Source organism: Pipistrellus kuhlii, unplaced genomic scaffold, assembly GCF_014108245.1.
Source record: "Pipistrellus kuhlii isolate mPipKuh1 unplaced genomic scaffold, mPipKuh1.p scaffold_m20_p_3, whole genome shotgun sequence".
Taxonomy (NCBI): Eukaryota; Metazoa; Chordata; class Mammalia; order Chiroptera; family Vespertilionidae; genus Pipistrellus; species Pipistrellus kuhlii.
The window spans coordinates 109,521,007-109,541,380 of NW_023425529.1; the positions used below are offsets into that span (position 1 = coordinate 109,521,007).

General features: G+C 39.2%; 1 long non-coding RNA gene across 1 annotated transcript; it reads left to right on the plus strand.

Annotated features, from left to right (window-relative positions):
* Positions 1 to 1,840: 1,840 nt before the first annotated feature.
* LOC118728287 lies at positions 1,841 to 20,111 on the plus strand. Its single transcript, XR_004990853.2, has 3 exons — positions 1,841 to 2,248; positions 2,675 to 2,800; positions 19,745 to 20,111. It is a non-coding gene; the product is annotated as an uncharacterized LOC118728287 (long non-coding RNA).
* Positions 20,112 to 20,374: the final 263 nt, after the last annotated feature.

Genomic DNA, 20,374 nt, shown 5'->3' on the forward strand with positions numbered 1-20,374 from the left:
ACTGCTGGGGGATGAAGGCCGTGATTGGGGGCAGGGGCAGGCTGGGAGAGGACAATGGGGGGAAAAGGAAACATATGTAATACTTTCAACAATATATGCTAATAATAGAAGAATATGCAAATTGTCCGGAACACTGTCACAGTAACAGTAACGACCGAAGAACAGGCTGCACGGGGCAACCAGGCTGGCGGGGGGGGGGGGGGGGGGGGGGGGTTGTTGGAGGTGACCAGGTCGCCAGGGGTGGCAGTTAGGGGTAATCAGGCCAGCAGGGGGGGCAGTTAGGGGTGGTCAGGCAGGCAGGCAGGTGAGCAGTTAGAAGCCAGCAGTCCCAGATATCCCCTGAGAGGTCCTGGATTGGAGAGAGTGCAGGCTGGGCTGAGGGGAGCCCCCACCCCATCCACGAATTTCGTGAACTGGGCCTCTAGTAAAGAATTAAAAATAAATAAGTAAACAAACAAGCAAACAAACAGAAACATGCCACACTGCTGAGGATGTTGATGGTGGGGAGGGCTGTGTATGGAGTGAAGTGGGGTATGTGAGAATGCTGTACTTCCTGCTCAGTTTTGCTGTGGACCTGAAACTACTCTAATAAACAAAGTCTATTAATTAACAACAACAACAAAACCCCGAGTATCAGACTTTAGAGGTAGGAGTGGTTCAGGGAATGTTGAATGTTCTAAGCTCAGCGGCATTGGGTGAAGGAGGAGGAGAGATCTTTGGGCAGCTGCTTTCTGAGCAGAAGCAATAAGAGCACTGACCTCAGGACACTCAGTACAGAAAGGCAGGGATATTCTTCAGAGCACACATTTGCTGCAGGGTGTAGGTGATTTTGCTTCCATTGGGGAAATATTTGATTTTTGGGTGAAGAGTGGGGGGAAAGAGAAGCAAAACAAACAAACAAACAAACACCCAACCCCTTTGATTTTGCAGTAAGGGCCACAGAGAATAAAGAGATATGTAGTATCTCTGTGGTATTAAAGTTTTATTTAAGCAGTGAATTGGGGGAGTGTCTTAAAAGGCTTCTGAGGAGGACAATAATGACAGAGATTTTGAGGAACATTGCTGCAGAGAATAGTGAATTGCTGGAAGGCAGGGAAGACATGGGCTCCTCTCGGCACCTCTTTCTGGGCCTATCCACAATGACCAGAGACAAGCTCTTAGGAACAGAACCAGCTCCAACGACAGAGATGCTCAAATACAGAGATAAGCAGCAAGCCAAGAAGGAAAATTAACACCATGAAACACAGGCACCAAACTCAATAAATAAAAGCATGAATGCCCAAGGAAACAGTTAATCAAGCAAATACGACTTTAAATGAACTATAATCAATAACCTCAGCAATATGACAAGATACGACAATCATAACAGCAGGCAGTTTTTAAATTAAAGAATCTTTTGTTAATTTGTTAATCATGAAAACAAAAATATGATCACTGAAATGAAAGTTCTTAGTAGATAAATCAAATAAAACAACAAATAAGTAACAATATAAATTTGTGAACTGTAAGGAATGATCCAAAGAATTCAGCCATAAGAGAGTGTACCAGATAGAGGCAGAACATACTGCACAAAAAAGGAGCAAAGTAATAAATTAATGTATTTTAATTGTAGTAACACATTTTTGAACAACAATAACAACAACAAAAAAACCCCTCAAAAAACTTAAGCTATACATAGATGTGCAGGTACTTTTCTAAAGTGAGCCCGCATCTCAGATGCATTATTTACCAAGAAAGAAACTTTTCTTTTTATTACAGTGCTAATGCCTTATTATGTGACTAAGATTTTTTCACCATTACATAAACAGCATCAATAAACAAGTTTAAAATGGTTCAATAACTTTCTCTAACTTTATTGCACAATATAATAGTAGTGAATATATCATTGAGTCAGTTGGAGAAAAAAATAGCTTGTCTTATGTCAGGTGAACAAGAACAACTTAAATAATAATAGCTCTCAAACCACGTATTTTCTGCAGTAGTTAATTGTAACAAGAAATTAATTGCCCACATTTTATAGCTTAGCAAAGTAGAAAGGCAGAAGTTGCACAATCTTCCCAAACCTGTCAAACAAAGAACAATTGGAAAATCCTGGAATTTCTAACTTTCTTTTTTTCCTTTGGATGTCTACAATGGAATTGTGGCTCAAAATTAAATAGTCTCTGACAAATATTCATTGAGCACTATTAAATTCCAGACACTGTATTAGTGCTTTATAAGTATTAACTCAGGTAATCATCTATGTAAGGTTATTATTATTATTATTATTATCTTCTTTTTATAGGTGAGAAAACTGAGACACAGGGATATTCAAGGAATGTGACAGCTGGTAAGTGCAGAGACTAGTGTGAACCAGGTAGTCTGGCTCCAGAACTGTGTTCCTCTGATACGTAGGCAGACGCGTTATCCATTGTGCCACTGGCCCGGTACATAGAGCTGCGTTCTTAACTTTGTGTGTAGTGGAGACACTTTGGGGCTATGGACTCAGAGGGCTGTCGCATTGGAGAACTTCTATGGGGTCAGAGTCAAGAAATAACTTGCACTATTGGGTAGCTCAGACATTTCAAAAAGAATTGTTGCTGCCTGGCAACAAATGCTGACTCTGCTTCCAAAAGGTTACTTACATCTTACTCTGCTATTCGTTCTCTTGACTTTCCTTCCTTTTTTTCTGTAGGATTGATGTCAAGCCCAAGAAGCAATGGTCGATGGCCACCGATAACAAGCTGGCAGTCTTCATGTGCTGAACAGTGTGTACACATGGAAGAGGAATTTAGGCAGAGCAGAGGGAGGCTCACATATGGTGATCTTTCAAATTTCAAAACAAAATATGGCAAGCCTACTTTCATTCTTTTCCCATATTGCTATTTTTCAAATTATATCTGTTATTGGTTTTTGTTTTAAAAGATTTTCATAGAAAGATATATCAGTACTATACTAGATAGTGACTGTATTTAAAAAATTATAATAGTAACTTATGCTCATTGTAACAAAAGCATTGAAGAGTACAGATTTCTATAGAGCAAAATCTTTTCACTTAGAGATTTAAATGCAAAAATGAGTCCATAAAATTACTGGAAGAAACTTCAATGAATTGAAATGATAATCTTGGAGTGAGGGAAAGACTCTAGCACAAAACAATATCCTTAAAGGATAAAAGAAAGAATCAATATGTTAGATTGCATTAAACTTTCTCATGAAAAAGAACCATAAACAAATTAAAATGAGTAACAAAAGCAGCAAGATAAAATTTATAATTTCTATAATAAATAGCTTTTTCTTTTTTTTTTTTTTACCACAAGCTATTTCAAATCAACAAGAAGAATGAAATTAAATAGAAAAGTAGGCAAAGAAGATGAATAGTTTACAAAAAAATAACTACCACTATAAAAATATACTTTGACTTCACTTGTAAATAAAAATATTAATACACTAAGGAAATATAATTTTTATCAGATTACCAAACATTCAACATTTTAATAATACCCAATGTTGGCAGAGTGTGAGGAAATAAGTATTTTCATGCTTTCTTAGTGGGGTTGGGAATTGATGTAGCCTTTTGCAAGGCAATAAACAGTATTTATGAATATTTTAAATTCTCAGACTTACTGACCAAACAATTTTAGTAGGAACTTATCTTATGTACATTTTAATTTAGACACATCAAAATACATGTCATTGTGCCATTGTCTGATATAGAGGAAAACTGTCAAACAACCTAAATGTATCTCAGTAAGGGAAAGGATAAACTATGATGCTTTCCTTCAACAAAATACTGTCAGTATTTAAAATAATGAATCAGAGCTAAGCCTGCTTATCTGGGAAAGATGTCTGGAATATATGAATTAATGAAAAAAGTAATTTGCAGTAAAAAAATCTATGATATGATCCCATTTGTGTATGTGTGTTTTGCAGTATATACTATATGCATTGGTTAAGATGCTCATGTTGCAAGTAAATAGAAATGCATGAAATTTATTAGATCCCATAATTGAAAGTGCAGAGGCCTGTTGGGTTTAGAGTTGGCTTTAGTGTCTTAATCCAGTAGCCCAACTCTCTGTTCCCTGATTCTCCTGGCTCAGCCTCCTCTGCTGACTCCCCAAACTGGTTCTCTTAAGAGGAAAAACCTCAGCAATTTCCCCTTGCACCTCACTGATCTGAACTGGATCATGGCAGTGACTCAGGAGCCCTTTCTCAGCACAGTCCTTGGGACAGGGAAATAAATACCTCACCCCTATGCATGGGCCTGGATTTCTGAACCAGTCACCAGCAGAGGAGAGGGATTTAACATACAGTATAGTATGAGGCAAATTAAAGCTCACCTAAAGAATGAAATCAAGTCAATCCCACCTGCTCACCCTCCCGGACAAAAAACTCAAAATAAAAATAACAAAAAATGGCAATGGCCATTGCACATGGGATGAAAGGGAGTGAAGAGATACAGGGCTAGACACAAATTTTTATTTTTCACTTCTACGACATTCATGTTTTTTATAGCTGCGTGTCCAACTCAGGATTACAGCAGGAATAATGTAAACAGATGGCCTACCCAAAGGGTTTAAAGAAGAGACATTAATATAAAACACTATCTGCAAAAGGATGGGTGAGGTTAAAAGAACAACAAAAACAAAAGAGGGATAGTGAAACATGCAGGGACTAGCAGCCGCAGGAAGGGAGAGGAATGAAGAGCAGCTGCTGATGAAGCAGGAAGGGAGTGCTTGGGTAAGGGAGTCAGTAAATACCTCCTGCCCTAAGTCTCCTGATGGTGCTTCCCATTAGCCAGGCCCAATCACAAACCGGAGGGCAAGGGTGAGGTGCTGTGTGCGGTGAGCCCGCTGAGACTCAGAGTCCAGAGGGAAGACTGGGGAATAGATAATGGGAGGAGAGGAGCAGGTGGGGCAAACAACTAGTGCCACATATACCACCTAATTGAAACATTAATAGCTTTTCAAATAAACGCAATAACCTGGGGGGTGGGTAGCCGGTAAAAGGGGAGGGGAATGGGTGATATCTGTAATACTATCAATAATGAAAAATATATTTTTAAAATGTGGGAAATCCTGTCACATGCAATGACGTGGATGGACCTTGAAGACATTATGCTAAAAGAAATAAGCCCAGTTGCAAAAGGACAAATACAATATGCTTCTACTTATATAAGATACTTTCGCAGTCAGCATAATAGAAACAGAAAGTAGAATGGTTGTTGCCAGGGGAACAGAAGAGGGAGAAAATGCAGACTATTGTTAAATGATATAGAGTTTCAGCTTTGCAAATGAAAAGAGTTCCGGAAATTGGTTGCCCAACAATGTGAATATACTTAACAATACTATTGATAAACTATAGACTTAAAAATGGTTACAGTAGATTATGGTCAGCCTGTAAGTGTATAGTGGTATCTTACTGCTGTTTTAATTTGCAATATCTTTATGACATATTATGTTGAGTGTCTTTTTGTATGTTTATTTGCCATGTGTATCTTCTTTGGTAAGGTGTCTGTTCAAGTCATTGTCCACTTTTTAATTGGGTTGTTTGTTTTTTCTATAGTTGAGTTTTAAGAGTTCTTTGTATACTTTGGATGAGAGTCCTTTATCAGATGTATCTTTTACAAATATTTTCTCCAAGTCTGTGGTTTCTCTTGACATCATCTTTTGGAAAACAGAACTTTTTAATTTTAACAAAGCCCAGCTTATCAATTCTTTTAAAAAAAAATTATTGAGCCGAAACCAGTTTGGCTCAGTGGATAGAGCGTCGGCTTGCAGACTGAAAGGTTTCAGGTTGGATTCCGGTCAAGGGTATGTACCTTGGTTGTGGGCACATCCCCAGTAGGGGGTGTGCAGGAGGCAGCTGATCAATGTTTCTCACTCATATATATTTCTAACTCTCTATCCCTCTCCCTTCCTCCCTGTAAAAAATCAATAAAATATATATAAAATTATTGAGAGAGAGAGAGAGAGAGAGAAACATCAATTTGTTGTTCCACTTATTTATGCATTCATTGGTTGATTCTTGTATGTGCCGTACTGGGGGGACCCACAACCTTGGTGCATTGGGACAACGCTCTAACCAACAGCTACCTGGCCAGGTCTATAATGGTGAATACATGTCACCATATATTTGTCCAAACCCGTAGAATGTAAAACACCAAGAGTGAACCCACAGAAGCAAACTGTGGCCTTTGGGTGACAATGATGTGTCAATGTAGGTTCGTCGATTGCAACAAATGTTCTCATTTGGTGTAGGAGTTTTATAGTGGAGGAGACGGTTAAGTCAGGGGGTAAATGGGAAGGCTCTGTACTTCCATTTATTTTGCTGTGACCTGATAATGCTCTAAAAAAAAAAATTAAAATCCACTAAAACAATGATTATGGTGTTACATTTTTTATGTTTTTCTACCACAATAAAATAATATGGAAGTCTTTCCTTCTTTTCTCCTCCCAATCCTATTCATCCTCAACAAAGATTATTGTGTCTATATTTTTACCAAGTTTCAAACTTCACATTCTTTTATTTTCCAAAAGTGACGATTTAAAGGCTAATACTGTGCTCAGAGAGAGGTCCTGAGTAGAGAAACACAAATTTGATAGTTACCAGTATGGCCATAATTCTTCCATCATGGGAGTGGATAAAATCTCCAGGGGCAGGTGTGCAAAGAAAGCAAGAGATTCTGAGAAGGCGCCCTGGGAAATCCACTAACGCTGCTGAGAGTGGAGGGGGAGTCAGCCAAGGAGAATGAAAATAAACAAGGAACCAATATGAAGTCAAGAACCAAGGACAGAGAGCATTTTACAAATAAATGCGTAAGTCAAAACCATAATGAGATACCACTTCACTGTTATTAAAATGGCAAGATTTTTTTTTTTTTTTTTTTTTTTTTTTTTTTAAGGGCAAGTGTTGGCAAGAATGTAGAGAAAGGCTTCTCTGGGAATGTAAAATGGTTCAACCACTGTGGAAAAACAGTTTGGCAATTCCTCACTATGTTAATCAGAATTGAAAGGAGTTAAAAAGCAGAATTAGATAAGGTTAGGGGTGGAAACAGGAGGAATAGTGGAGCTAGCTGAAACAAACAAAAAATGTGTTTTGCAGAAAACAGTATGGCAGAAAAACAGAGTATTTTAAACAAGGATGTTTTTCTTGCAAGTGCAAAACAAAATGTTGCAAAAAGTCCAGAAGTCAATCAGAGAGCAGCACAGATAGAGGATTAGCAGGCCTTTAGCAGACATAATGGAAGAGCAGAAAGCTTCAGGGGCAACCCATTTGAATCCCCTCTGAGTGGGGAGCCTGTGTTTGTTTGCAATAAACTCCTGCCTCGTTTGAACTCCTCTGGTTTTGGCTTTATCCTTCAATTCCACGAGACACAATTCCAGGAAAAATTCCTGCTCACCAGTTTCGGTATCAGAATTACCATATGATTCAGCAGTTCTACTCGTAGGAATATACTCAAAAGAATTGAAATCAGGAACTCAAACAGATATTTGTATACAAATATTCATGTGGCACTATTCACAATAGCCAAAAAGTGGATGTTCATTGTGGATGATGGATAAACAGAATGTGATACATACATACAGTGGAATATCGTTTGGTTTTAGAAAGGAAGGAAGTTCATCTGGCATGGATGAATCTTAAAAACATTATATTAAGTGAAATAAGCTAAGCCAGACACAAAAGGACAAATATTATATGGTCCCACTTATTTAAATTACCTAGAATAGGCATATTCATAGAGACAGAAAGTAGACGTTACTAGGGCTGGAGGGGAGGAGAGAACGGGGACTTTATTGTTTAATGTGTATAGAGTTTCAGTTTGGGAAGACGGGAAAGTTCTGGAAATGAATGGTGGTGATGATTGCACAACAATGTGCATATAATTGATGCTGTTGCACAAATACTTAAAATGATTAGAATGGTAAATTTTGTTACATATATTTACCACAATAAAAAAGAATCAATGCATAAAATGAAGCCAGACACAAAAGATACACACTATGAATCCATTTATACAAAGTCCAAAAACAGGCAAACCCAGTTGGAGGTGGGGTGGAGTTAAAGCAGCACCTACCTTCACACGTGGGTAGGAAGGAAATTGGAGGAAAAGAAAAACACAGTGTACATTTCAAGGAGTTTAAAAAGGGGACAAATAGGATAATGTTAGCTCAGAGAACCTAGAATGAAGCCTTTTTTTTTTTTTTTTTTTTTTTTTTTTTTAAGGAAAAGGAAAGTGGAATGTATTTTTAGCTTGAGGAACAGATGGAGAGGGAGGGATGACATCGCAAGACAGGGAAGAAACAGATGACATCCGGAGGTGTGAGGGGCCAGGATGAAGAAGGGCGGGCAGGGGTTATTCTTGGAAAGGCAAAGGGCTCCCCTTCCACAGTGACTAAGAGTCAAAGAGAAAGGATAGTGAAGATCAGCTAAGTGAGGAGATAAATAAGCAGATTAAAGCATTAAGAGCTGCATGATCTTTATTTCATAACTAGTGGCCTGGTGCACAAAATTTGTGCACATTAAAAGGGAATTATTATAATTAGAGGAAATATTTTAATATTGCTATTTGCCCTTTCTCTATAATAGACATGTCAGAGATGAAAGAAAATTACTAAAATGTATATGAAAATATTCCTTCTGTCAGAGTCTGGGGTGTGCCATGGGAACTAGAATCAAGTCCCCACTCACCCATGTGTACCTTGAAATGGCGAGAGGATCAGATTCAGCTGGCCCCACACCCATTGGGCTAGATCCAGCCCCAACCAGCCCCACCCCTGTCAAGCCTCATGGGCAGGGAGCATGCCCTCAGGTCCCCTGGCCTGGGCCAGGGGGTGTGACCTGAGTTTCCTCCGTCAAGCCCTGCCAGGTGTGGGTGCAGCCTCAGGTTCCCTAGCCCAGCTCAAGGGTGGGGTGCACAGCCTGAGGTCCCCCATAAAGCTCCATGGGCAGGGGGAACGGCCTCAGGTCCCACGGCCTGGCACTGGGGTGTGAGGCACAGCCTGAGGTCCTCTGGTCCAGCACTAGGGCGGAGGGTGTGGCTCTGCCGGGCGGGAAGCATGGCCTGAGGTCCCCCAGCCAGGCACCAGGGCGGGGGGCGTGGCCTGAGGTCCTCTGCCCGGTCCAGCACCACACAGCCCCAGGTCCCTGCTGACTGCTTGTTAAGGCTCATTATGGGAACTCAGCCTCTGCTGTGGGTGCAGCCACCTTGTTATGGCATCAGTCAATTTGCATATTCTCTCTTTATTATATAGGATACTTGACTGGCTCCCCTCAGGTATTCATTATCACCAATATCTCTGCAAAATATAACCGATCTAACCAATTTCTCCAAAACTGAGCTCTATCACTTACCACCACTTATTTAAAAAATAATAATGTTGAACATATACCGTATACATTTGATTAGAGACCTATAAGGTTTATTCAAGGCACAACATTTTGTTCTACTATAGATGCAAATTTTAGGATAAATCAGTTGACAAATATATGTATTTTTAATTTCCTCTGTGGCCTGAATTTAATAAATGCAGCTAAGAAATATGAGCATTTAAACTAAAATTGTATTGCTACATGCCTTCCTCACAAAAATTTCATTGTTTTCTTAAGTGTGAACTTTTTGATAATGTTTTCCATCACCATTTATCCCCCCTCTGCCATCTTCCATTTCCACCCACGCCTCCTTACCCCCTCAATCACCACACTGTTGTCTGTGTACATAAGTTCTTTCTCTTTTTCTTTTTTTGATCAACCCTCTCCCAAAAAATCTTCCACACTTCCTCCCCCCAGAGCTGTCTGCCTGCTCTCTATGAGTCTGTCTCTATTTTTTGTTTGTTTGTTTTGATAATCCTCACCTGAGGACAAGTTTCCATTGATTTTTAGAGAGAGTGGAGAGGAGAGTAGAGACAGAAAGAAACATCTACATGAGAGAGACACAGAAATCAGTTGCCTCCCACAGAAGCTCCAACCAGAGCCTGCAACCAAGGCACAGTATGTGCCCTTGACCGGAATTGAACCTGGGCGTTCGCACGTCAACACGCTATACACTGAGCCAAACCGGCAGGCAAGTTTGTTTCTATTTTGCTTATTAGTTCAGTTGTTCATTAAATTCCACATATAATTGAAATCATATGATACTTGTCTTTCTCTAACTGGCTTATTTTACATAGCATAATGTTCTCCAGGTCTAGCCATGCTGTTGCAAAGGGTAAAAATTTCTTCCTATCTACAGCCAAGTAGTATTCCATTGTGTACAGTAAATGTAGCATAGCTATTTTACCCATTCATCTACTGTTGGATACTTGGGTTGTTTCCAAATCTTGGCTATTGTAACTAATGCTGCCATGAACATAGGGGTGCATATATTCATTTGAATTCGTGTTTTGGGTTTCTTTGAATAAATTTCCCAAAGCTGAGTTGGTGGATCATAAAGCACTTTCATTTTTAATTTTTTGAGGTAACTCCATACTGCTTTCCACAGTGGCTACACCAATCTGCATTGCCATCAACAGTGCATGAGGTTCCCTTTTCTCTACATCCTTGCCAACACTTGCTGTTTGTTGATTTGTTGGTGATAACCATTCTGACAGGTGAGAGGTGATATCTCACTGTGGTTTTAATTTGCATTTCTCAAGCAATATTTTTTCTGATATAGTTCCTGGAGCAAGGGAAACAAAATAAAAAAATAGGACCATATCAAACCAAAAAATTTTTGCACAGAAAAGGAAACCATCAACAAAATTAAAAACAATATACTGAATGGGAGGACATATTCACCAATGATACATTTGATGAGGGGTTAATATCCAAAATTTATAAAGAACTTATAAAACTCAACATCAAAATAATTCAATTAAAAATAGGTAAAGGATCTGAAAAGATACTTCTCCAAAGTGGACATACAGATGGCCAATAGACATAAAAAATGCTCTTGGTCACAGCCAAGAACTTTATTTTCATTCCACAAAGAAAACTGTTTTCAGACTTAAATGGTTAAATTAAATATATCCATATGCACCTGAGGTATAAAATTTTTTTAAATAAATTTTTATTGTTCATATTATTACAAATGTTCCTTTCCCCCCCCTTCTCACCCCACCCTCTGCCCTTTCCCCACCCCGAATTGTCCTCATCCATAGGTGCATAGTTTATGTTCAGTCTCTTCCCACATCCCCCTCTCCCCTTTTCCCCAAGAATAAACAGTTCACTCCCCTTTCATACCTCTGATTCTATTATATTCAACAGTTAATATTGTTCCTCAGATTTTTTTTTTTTTTTTTTTTTTTTTTAGTTTCCTTGGTTTTTAGATTCACTTGTTGATAGTTACGTATTTGTTGTTCATAATTTTTATCTTTATTTACTTTCTCTTCTGAAAGAACCCCCTTCAGCAATTTATATAATTCTGGTTTGGTGGTGATGAACTCCTTTAGCTTTTTTTTATTAGTGAAGCTCTTTATCTGACCTTCGAATCTAAGTGATAGCTTTGCTGGATAGATTATCTTTGGTTGTAGGTTCTTGCTATTCATCACCTTGAATATTTCTTGCCATTCCCATCTGGCCTGCATGGTTTCTGTTGAGAAATCAGCTGACAATCGTATAGGTGCTCCTTTATAGGTAACTACCTTCTTTGCTCTTGCTTCTTTTAATATTCTCTCTTTGTCTTTTGCTCTTGGAATCTTAATTATGATTTGTCTTGGTGTGGTCCTCTTTGGATTCCTTTTGTTTGGAGTTCTGTGCACTTCCTGGACTTGTAAGTCTAATTCTTTCACCAGGTGGGGAAAGTTTTCTGTCACTATTTCTTTCAGTATGTTTTTGATATCTTGCTCTCTCTCATCTTCTGGGACCCCCATAATTCTGATGTTGGTTCGCTTGAAGTTGTCCCAGAGGTTTCTTACATTATCTTCAACTTTCTGGATTCTCTGGTCTTCTTGCGTCTGCGGAGGAGTGTCTTCTGGCTCTTTATGTTCCAAATCTTTGACTTGATTCTTGCGATCTTCCATTCTGTTTTTAGGACTCCATAAAATATTTTTTATTTCAGACAATGTATTCTTTATTTCTTGTTGATCCCTTATTATTTCTAGTTGATCCCTTTTCATATCCTCATAGGTCTTGTTTATTTTATCGGCCTTTTCTAGGAGATTCTTGAACAACCTTATAAGTGTGGTTTTGAACTCTATATCCAGTCGCTTTTTGTCCTCCATTTCTTTCGTTTGTGATCTATTTGGTTTAGGCATTTTCACAGGCAGCTTTCCTGATGGGGCAGGGTTTCAGGGTGGAGCCTACAGCCTTGGCTTCCGTCAGCCCCGCCCTATGTGACTCCTGAGACTCAGGGTCCTTCAGTACTTGTTGTGAGCGCCTCTGAGAGAAAGGTGCCCTCGATTTTCGCCTGCTGCCAAACTGTCTATGCTCTTCCCCAATGAGTCCGGTATTGGGGTTCAGTTCAGTTGGTCGTGGGATTGGAGGTGGCGTTCAGAGCAGTCTGGAGCCCCTGTCTCCTTCCTGTCAGGGCAATCCCGCGGCACAGCCGGCCGGCCCTTCTCTGCACGCAATGTGCGCGCCTCCGGGACCTCCTTTCCCCGCTTCCTCGGGGCTCCGCCTTACAGCCCAGCTCCCTATGGATGAGCCTGGGTCCCCGGGGTCTGGCCTAGAATTGGGGTTCAGAGCAGTTGGAGCTGGGCCCAGCACAGTCGGAACTTTTCTCTCCTTCTCGCTTGGGACCGCCAGCCAGACACTCGGCCTCCCTCCTCTCCGGTTCTGTCCTCTCCGCGCGCCGCGTGTCTCTGTACCTTGGGCTTTTACAGCTCCTCCGCGCCTCCTTCTGGTTTTCTCCTTGCTTCTCGTTGTAGAATTTCCAGTCAGTCGACTTTCCTGTAGTTCTGGGTAATGTCCATTTTATATTTTAGTTGTATTTTGTTGAAATTGTTGTGTGCAGCTGTGGCTAGTTGCCTACCCGAGCAGCCATCTTGGATTCTGAGGTATAAAATTTTTGTTAGTAGGAGGTGAATAATTGGGACAAGTTTCTCTGTCTGTTCAGAAGAGCAAGGACTTCATTACAGTGTAGCAGCCAGTAAAATTCTGGGACAGCCCTAGGATGTGTCACCTAATTAACTTACAAGTAGAGGCCTCTTGAAGGACGCAGTATTGCAGTAGGGGCCTGGCTAGAAAGCTACATCAGAAAAGCCTCTTTCAAAGGCACACACAGGCAATTAAAAAGACAAAATTATAATGGCTAATGGTGGAGGGAAAGGAAAACTACATTAATGTTCAAGGAATGAAAATTAAAATGACACTCAGATGCCATTTTATTTTATCAAATTAACAAGATTAGTAGCAATTATATTTAAGGGTAAAGTGTGATGAGAAATCTCATGGACTGCTTATGGAGTAAAAATTGGTTTATTTTTCAGAAAGCAATCAATTGTCTTAATAATTGATTCAAATGGCCATACATTCTCAATCAATAATTATAGTGCTATGATGTTATTCTTTAAAGAATTTAGAAAAGTGGATAAAAATGTTTTCACACAAAGATTGCAGTGCTAATTATGATGAAAAAAAGTAAAAACATCTGAATGTCTAAAAATGAGAATTTTCATTATGAAAGATACACATATTATAAATTTTATAGGCATTTAAAATGTTAATGAAGAATTTTTAATGATTTGGGGAAAATGTGACAAGTGATGCAGTATTATTCCACTGTGTTAAAATATATATAGAAAAAGACTAGAAAATGTCAAAGTTTAAAGTGGATATCTGTAAGAGCAGGGTCATAAGTGATTATTTTCTCTTTTTTATATTGCTCTCTATTTTTCACAATAGATGGGCATCATTTATTTTTTAAATATGTTTTTAATTTATGGTTAGTGAGAGAGAAAGGGAGGGAGAGAGAAAGAAACATCAATTGGCTGTCTCCTGCATGCACCCTGACCAGGGATGGAACTCAAAACCCAGGTATGTGCCATGACTGCGAATTGAACCTGGTGACCTTTTGGTGCATGGGACAATTTTCAACCCATTAAATCTCATGATTCACATGATGCTTAACCAACTAATCGGCCAGAGTTAGAAGGGCATCGTTTTTAAAAAGCTGAATATAAATTATACTTTTGTAAAGAGAAAAAGTTCCGTTTTGTCATTTTTAGTAAAGATTATAAGCCTATACTCTAGTAAAATGGACCAGACATCCAGCTACAGCCGGCTATTCCTTCAACAATATTTATTAAGCATCTCCTGTGCATTGAGCCCATGATATGTACTTGGGATACAAGGGTAGAGAAGACATCCCGACACAGGCCAGCCCTCAGCGAGCTTACAGCCTAGTGAAGGTATAGGGCATTCGTTTTCTAGGCTGTCTTACTAAGCTCCACAGACTGAGTGGCTTAAAAGAACAGGAATTAATTTTCTCACAATTTTGGAGGTTAGAAGTTCAAGATCAAGATGTCAGCAGAGCTGGTTTTTTCCAAGGTATCTTTCCCTGGCTTGTAGACAGACATCTGCCTGTGTCTTCACATCATCAAACTGCATGCGTGTGTGGGTCCAAATTTTCTGTTTTTATAAGGACACCAATCATATTGGATTCTGGCCTACCCTAATGACCTCATTTCTGTTGACTTACTCCTTTAAAGATCTTATCTCCAAATGAATCACTTTCTGAGGGGTTGAGTGTGATGAGGTTAGAACTTCATCGTATGAATTTGGCTTAGACACAACTCAGCCTATAACATATAACAAATGCAATTGCACCAGGACTGGGAAAGCTGTGCGCCAACCATCACCATTATCATTGCACTCCAAACACTACTGGCTGTGCCTAGGGAACAGTGTTGCTTATACCGTACTATAATGCTTGCTACTCTTAGTCTTTTTCTGTGTGTTCTTATGTTTTTAGCTTCTTTATTTAACAGGTTAACAGGAACCAAACAACTTTTCATCAGTTATGATGAAATGTGACTGACATTTTAAATTTACCTTATCTTCTGAGTGTCAGAAAATGAATATTTATTCTTTCATGCCTGATATTACAAAGTCATTCATTATCTGTCAGGGCATAGATTGGTTCATGAATTGACACATGCTGATTTCCAAGATGAACATATATCTTGATTCCCAAGGAGGTTCTAAGTCTCTACAGTTATATTAATAAATGAACAGAGGTCTGAGGAACAAGTTCTGTCCAGTCTAATATCTTTTCTGTGGGTTCATTGTTAACCATTTTCAAATTTCAGAAGAATATTCCTTTATGATACTATATATAGAATCTACCTCATTCAGATTCTACTTCCTATATTTCTTTTGGTCTCAAATCCTTCCTGGCTGAGGCAGGCTATAAGTAAATTCATTAAAAATAAAACAGATTCTGGAAGCTGGATAGATCACAGTTGGAAAATGTTTGTTATATTGCATTTATATGTACAACTAATTGCCCCTCTGTTCCAAGAACAGACAGAATTTTACCTAATTCTTTGAAAAGACAGAGTAGTGGTGGCTTAAGGCCTGGACTCTGGCAGCAGCAGCAGCAGCACTTTCCACCTCCAGCAGGACTGTGAAGATGAAAGAAGTGAATCTAGGGAGAACCCTTAGAATAGTATCTGGTGAAAAGTGCTGAGTGAAATATGTGAGACCTGCTATTATTAGACATTGAAAAGCAGACTTTCCATTTTGACTCCTTTCCCACACTGTGTTCAGACTTAGCTCTTGTCAGATATCCAATGTCTAGTTCAGAGTCAAGATTGAGTGCTCTGTGACAACTTAGAGGCCTTCTGTTTGCTGACAATTTAAACCTATCTAATAAAAGAGCAATATGCAAATTGAGTACACCTCACTACACCCACAAGCCATACCCACCAGCCAATCAGGAGTGAGTATGCAAATTAACCAACCAAGATGGCTGCGGCACAGAGCTGGAGGGAGCAGGAGGCTTGTGTTTCCCTGGCAATAGAGGAAGCCAAGCTTCCCGCATACCCTGGCAGGCCCTGGACTCCAATGAAGGTTACAAAGTTTCAATGATAGAAGATATATAAATCCCAACAAAAATGATGGCAGCCACGGAGCTGGAGAGATCAGGAGGCTTGGGTTTCCCCTGGCGATGGAGGATGCCAAGCTTCCTGGCCTTGGTTGCTGCTCAAGGCTACAAAGTTTCAATTATAGAAGATAAATAAATCCCCAAAAAAAGGCTGCAGCCACAGAGTGAGCAGGAGGCTTGGGTTTCCCCAGCAATAGAGGAAGCCAACCTTTCTGCCCACCCTGGCCTTCCCTGGCCTCCTCTGAACACTACAAAGTTTCAATTATAGAAGACAAATAAATCTCAGATACTAGAGCTTCTGCTTGGGTCGACAGCCCCCTCACCCAGGCCACTGCACGCCCCAAGGGAATCCCCACCCTGATCTGGGACACCCTTCATGGAAAGCCAGCCAGCCCCCATCCATGCACCAGGCTTCTATCCTATCTAATAAAAGAGTAATATGCAAATTGACCATCAGTCCAACACAAGATGGCTACTCCCATGTGGATACAAGATGGCCACCACAAGATGGCCAGCAGAGGAGGGCAGTTGGGAGGGACCAGGCCTGTAGGGGAGAGCAGTTAGGGATGACCAGGCCTGCAGGGGAGGGCAGTTTAGGGGCAAACAGGCTGGCAGGGGAGCAGTTAGGCATCAATAAGGCTGGCAGGGGAGTGTTTAGGGGATGATTAGGCTGGCTGGCAGAAGTGGTTAGGGGCAATCAGGAAGGCAGGCAGGAGAGCAGCTGGGAGCCAGCAATCCTGGATTGTGAGAGTGATATCCAATTGTCCATTTAGGGCTGATCCTGGTAGGACAGTTAGCGGTGAGATCAGGCCTAAATGAGAAGTTGGTAGGATTGGGCCTAAATGGGCAGTCAGACATCCCTCTTGGGGTCCCAGATTGGAGATAGTGCAGGCTGGGCTGAGGGACACACACCCCCATGCACGAATTTTGTGTACTGGGCTTCTAGTAAGGGAAGTAATTGACCTATTTGAAATTCAGCCTTTGGCTAGCTGGAGCCACACAATTGTAGTGATTCCCCTTTCAATGACTAGCAAAATTAAATTTGTATGACTTGGAAGTATAGTTTTAGGTGTTCTTCCATGAACTTGTAGTACCTCTTATTCCCCTGGACCCTCCATGCCATCTGTGAACAGTCAGTCACCTATAGGACAGTCACTCTCACTGCTTGCTTTTTCTTAAAGTTCTCATGTGAGTCTTATGGGATTCAGTTTGTTCCAATCTCCAGAGCTTTGTTGTTGGTCTTCCCAGGTTGCAATGCCCCTTTTCCTCTTCCCTACATTATCCCTCCTTTTCTTCCAAATGAAACCCCAAACCTCTGGAATCTTATTGTTTTTATTCCTCTGTCTAGTCCCTGATTATTACCTATGTATCTTTTATGTTATGGTAATTTGTCCACATGAATTATTGCTTTACAAATGTTTCTTACTTATACCTCTTTTTTTCCCTGTTAGATTGCAGGATCCTTAGTAGTAAAGCATGTGACCTAAATTCTTTTGTAGTTTATCCTGCTATAAACAGTAAATAATACTTAGTGGTTTTTTAAAATTACTTTTTTCTCCTAATCTTCTCAACCTTGTAACTTAGCCTTTCTAGGTGGTCTCCACCTTGTGGTTAATGTATCTTGAGTATTTTCTATTGTCTTGTATCTTGTAACCTCAATATCTTCTGATACTTATTTTACATTTTTTTATTTTAATGGTTACAAAGCATGTCCAATCTACAATACTTACATGTCATACCAGTGAAATTAAAGAGTTGAAATGTTTCTCAGAATACAAAGGGTAAAAACAGTGCCCTACTGCAGGTAGAACTGAGCCTTCTTTGTGACCTGACAGAATTCTTTCTCGTGTACCTTTCATTTCTCTCTCTCTTTATTGGACTAAAGATCATGTCTTATAGTTTTATTAATCTCTAGCACTTGGCTAGAGATTACCTGGAATATAGTAAGTGCTTAATGAATTTTTATTCAAGAAATGAAAGAGTAAGCAAAGAGATTATATCCATGAAAATAGTACGTAGAACTTAACTGGGCTTCATTGTTTTCCAAAACTTTGCTTTAGACTATTGCTTTCAAGTGTGGGCCCTGGAGCCAGGCTGGCATGATTTAATATCACACATCTATCACTTAGTAGCTGGCCATGGAGATCAAATGATTTCTCTGAGTCTAGTTTTCTCATATCTAATTTTCTAAAATCTTAAGGTTGCTAGATTTTAATACTTTGACTAGTATTCAGAATATAGTAAATACTCGGGGAATTTAACTATTATTATATTTAAATAATATTAAAATGTATTGATATTTACTTATGAAAGGAGACAAAGAAAACACTGTCATACCATTGTCACCATCTGCATTTATTGCCTACTTAGGATTTGAGTAAATTCTCCAAAGGATAATTCATCAACTTTAGACCTAGGTTTGGGAATTGGGACAGAGAATTTTTATTTAGATAACTAAATGGTGATATGAATATTTAGAAGTTTATTCATAATTAAATTTTTAATTTAAACATTTTGGAAAAATATACATAACACAAAATTTACCATCTTAATAATTTTTAAGTGTACAGATCGGTGACATGAAATACATTCACATTGTTATGTAAGCATCACCACTCTCCATCTCCAGAACTTTTGTCACAGGAACAAAACTGAAAATCTATAACCATTAAATAAATAACTCCCTATTCCCTTCTCATCCCCTCCCTTGGGCAACCACCATTTTATTTCCTGTCTCTTTGAATTTAACTACTCTAGATATCTCATATAAGTGGAATAACATAGTATTTGTCCTTTTGTGTCTGGCTTATTTCATTTGGCATAACGTCTTCAAGATTATCCATGTCCTAGAATGTGTTTTTTAAGGCTGAATACAATTTTTTTTTTAATGGTTACAAAGCATTTCCTCTCTATTGCTGTGTTTCAGTGTTTCCCCTTTTTGAACAATTCTAATGAAAGTTGAGACCTGAAATAATAATGGAAGATTGAAAAACAAAACAAAACATATAATACAACACCTCTAGTAGCCAGGAAATCTGATTCAGAACATACATTTTTGCCTTTATAAAGAATACATCCATATAAGATTTTGTTTTAGAAACAACAGAATTGTTAAAATGTGTGGCTTTTTTGTTTTAACAGTGATTACAACATCATATTGGTCAATATACTCACTGACCATAAAAGCAGGAAAATGTGCATTTACTTGATAATATTCAGAATGAGTTGGCAACTGATCTCTGAGCTCTGGGATTCACTGAAAGGTGAAATGAAAAATGCTTTAACCTGCCAAGACTTGAGTTTAAGCCCTTAAAACTGTACATTTTCCCAATAATTGCTAAGATAATTAAATTGCAAAACTGGATAATGAAATATCTGCCATGAATTTTATTTCAGACAGCAAGCTATTAAAATAGCAAGAAAATCAGCAAGACATCAGGGAAGTCAAGAACAAAATTACATATAACAATCTTGTTATTTTAAAATATATTTTTCAATATAAATGAGGGCTCTATAAGGTGCCTGAGAACTTCTTGGGGTGTGGATGTCCTCTTTTTCTCACAGAAATCCAACTTTAAATTGGATTTTATTTGTTAACTTAGGTCGTAGAAACATTTTTGCATTCATTATTCATATCCTGCCCACTACAAAAATTATTTGAGGCCATTGAGAGAATATTAAAGAATGTAATTTAAGAAATCTGAGTGTAAATTCTCTAGCATGTCTTTTGTTGTTCAGGCACTGACCTTTCCTCTGGAAGGATTAGCAAAAACCTTTACCAAGAACATTAACTGGAGACAGTTGGGAAATAGTTCAGCAGCTTCTCAGATGGTGGTTGTTTCTTGTCTACCTGGGATTGGTCAATTAGGATTTTCTTGGCCTGTAAAAACAGTAACCATATGTTCTAGATTTTCTGGGACAGCCTTAATTAAAAATATTCTTTCCCGTTGTTAGACCATGTGTCAAACCATGTGTTCTGGTATTTTTTTCTCCGCCTCTTTTTGACCCATCAAATGTTTTTCCAATAATCATTGCCTATAGTTAACCCTCACTGGCTTATGAGTCCTTATGCCATGCCAAACCCTTATGCTAGATAACGACTGAGAAAAAGACTGCCCTTAAGAAGTTTATAGTTCGCCGAAACCAGTTTGGCTAAGTGGCTAGACTCAGGCACATGTGTCAAACACAAGGCCCGTGGGCCAAATCCGTCCCGCCAGGCCTTGCAATGTGGCCCGCACCGCGCTGTCATCACTGCACTCCGCTGCGTTTCCATCACAATGACAGTTTATGACTGTTCAGTAAACCATTCGGCCCGCAATTTAGGCTGGATTTTAGATTTTGACCCCTTCTCTGATTGAGTTCGACACC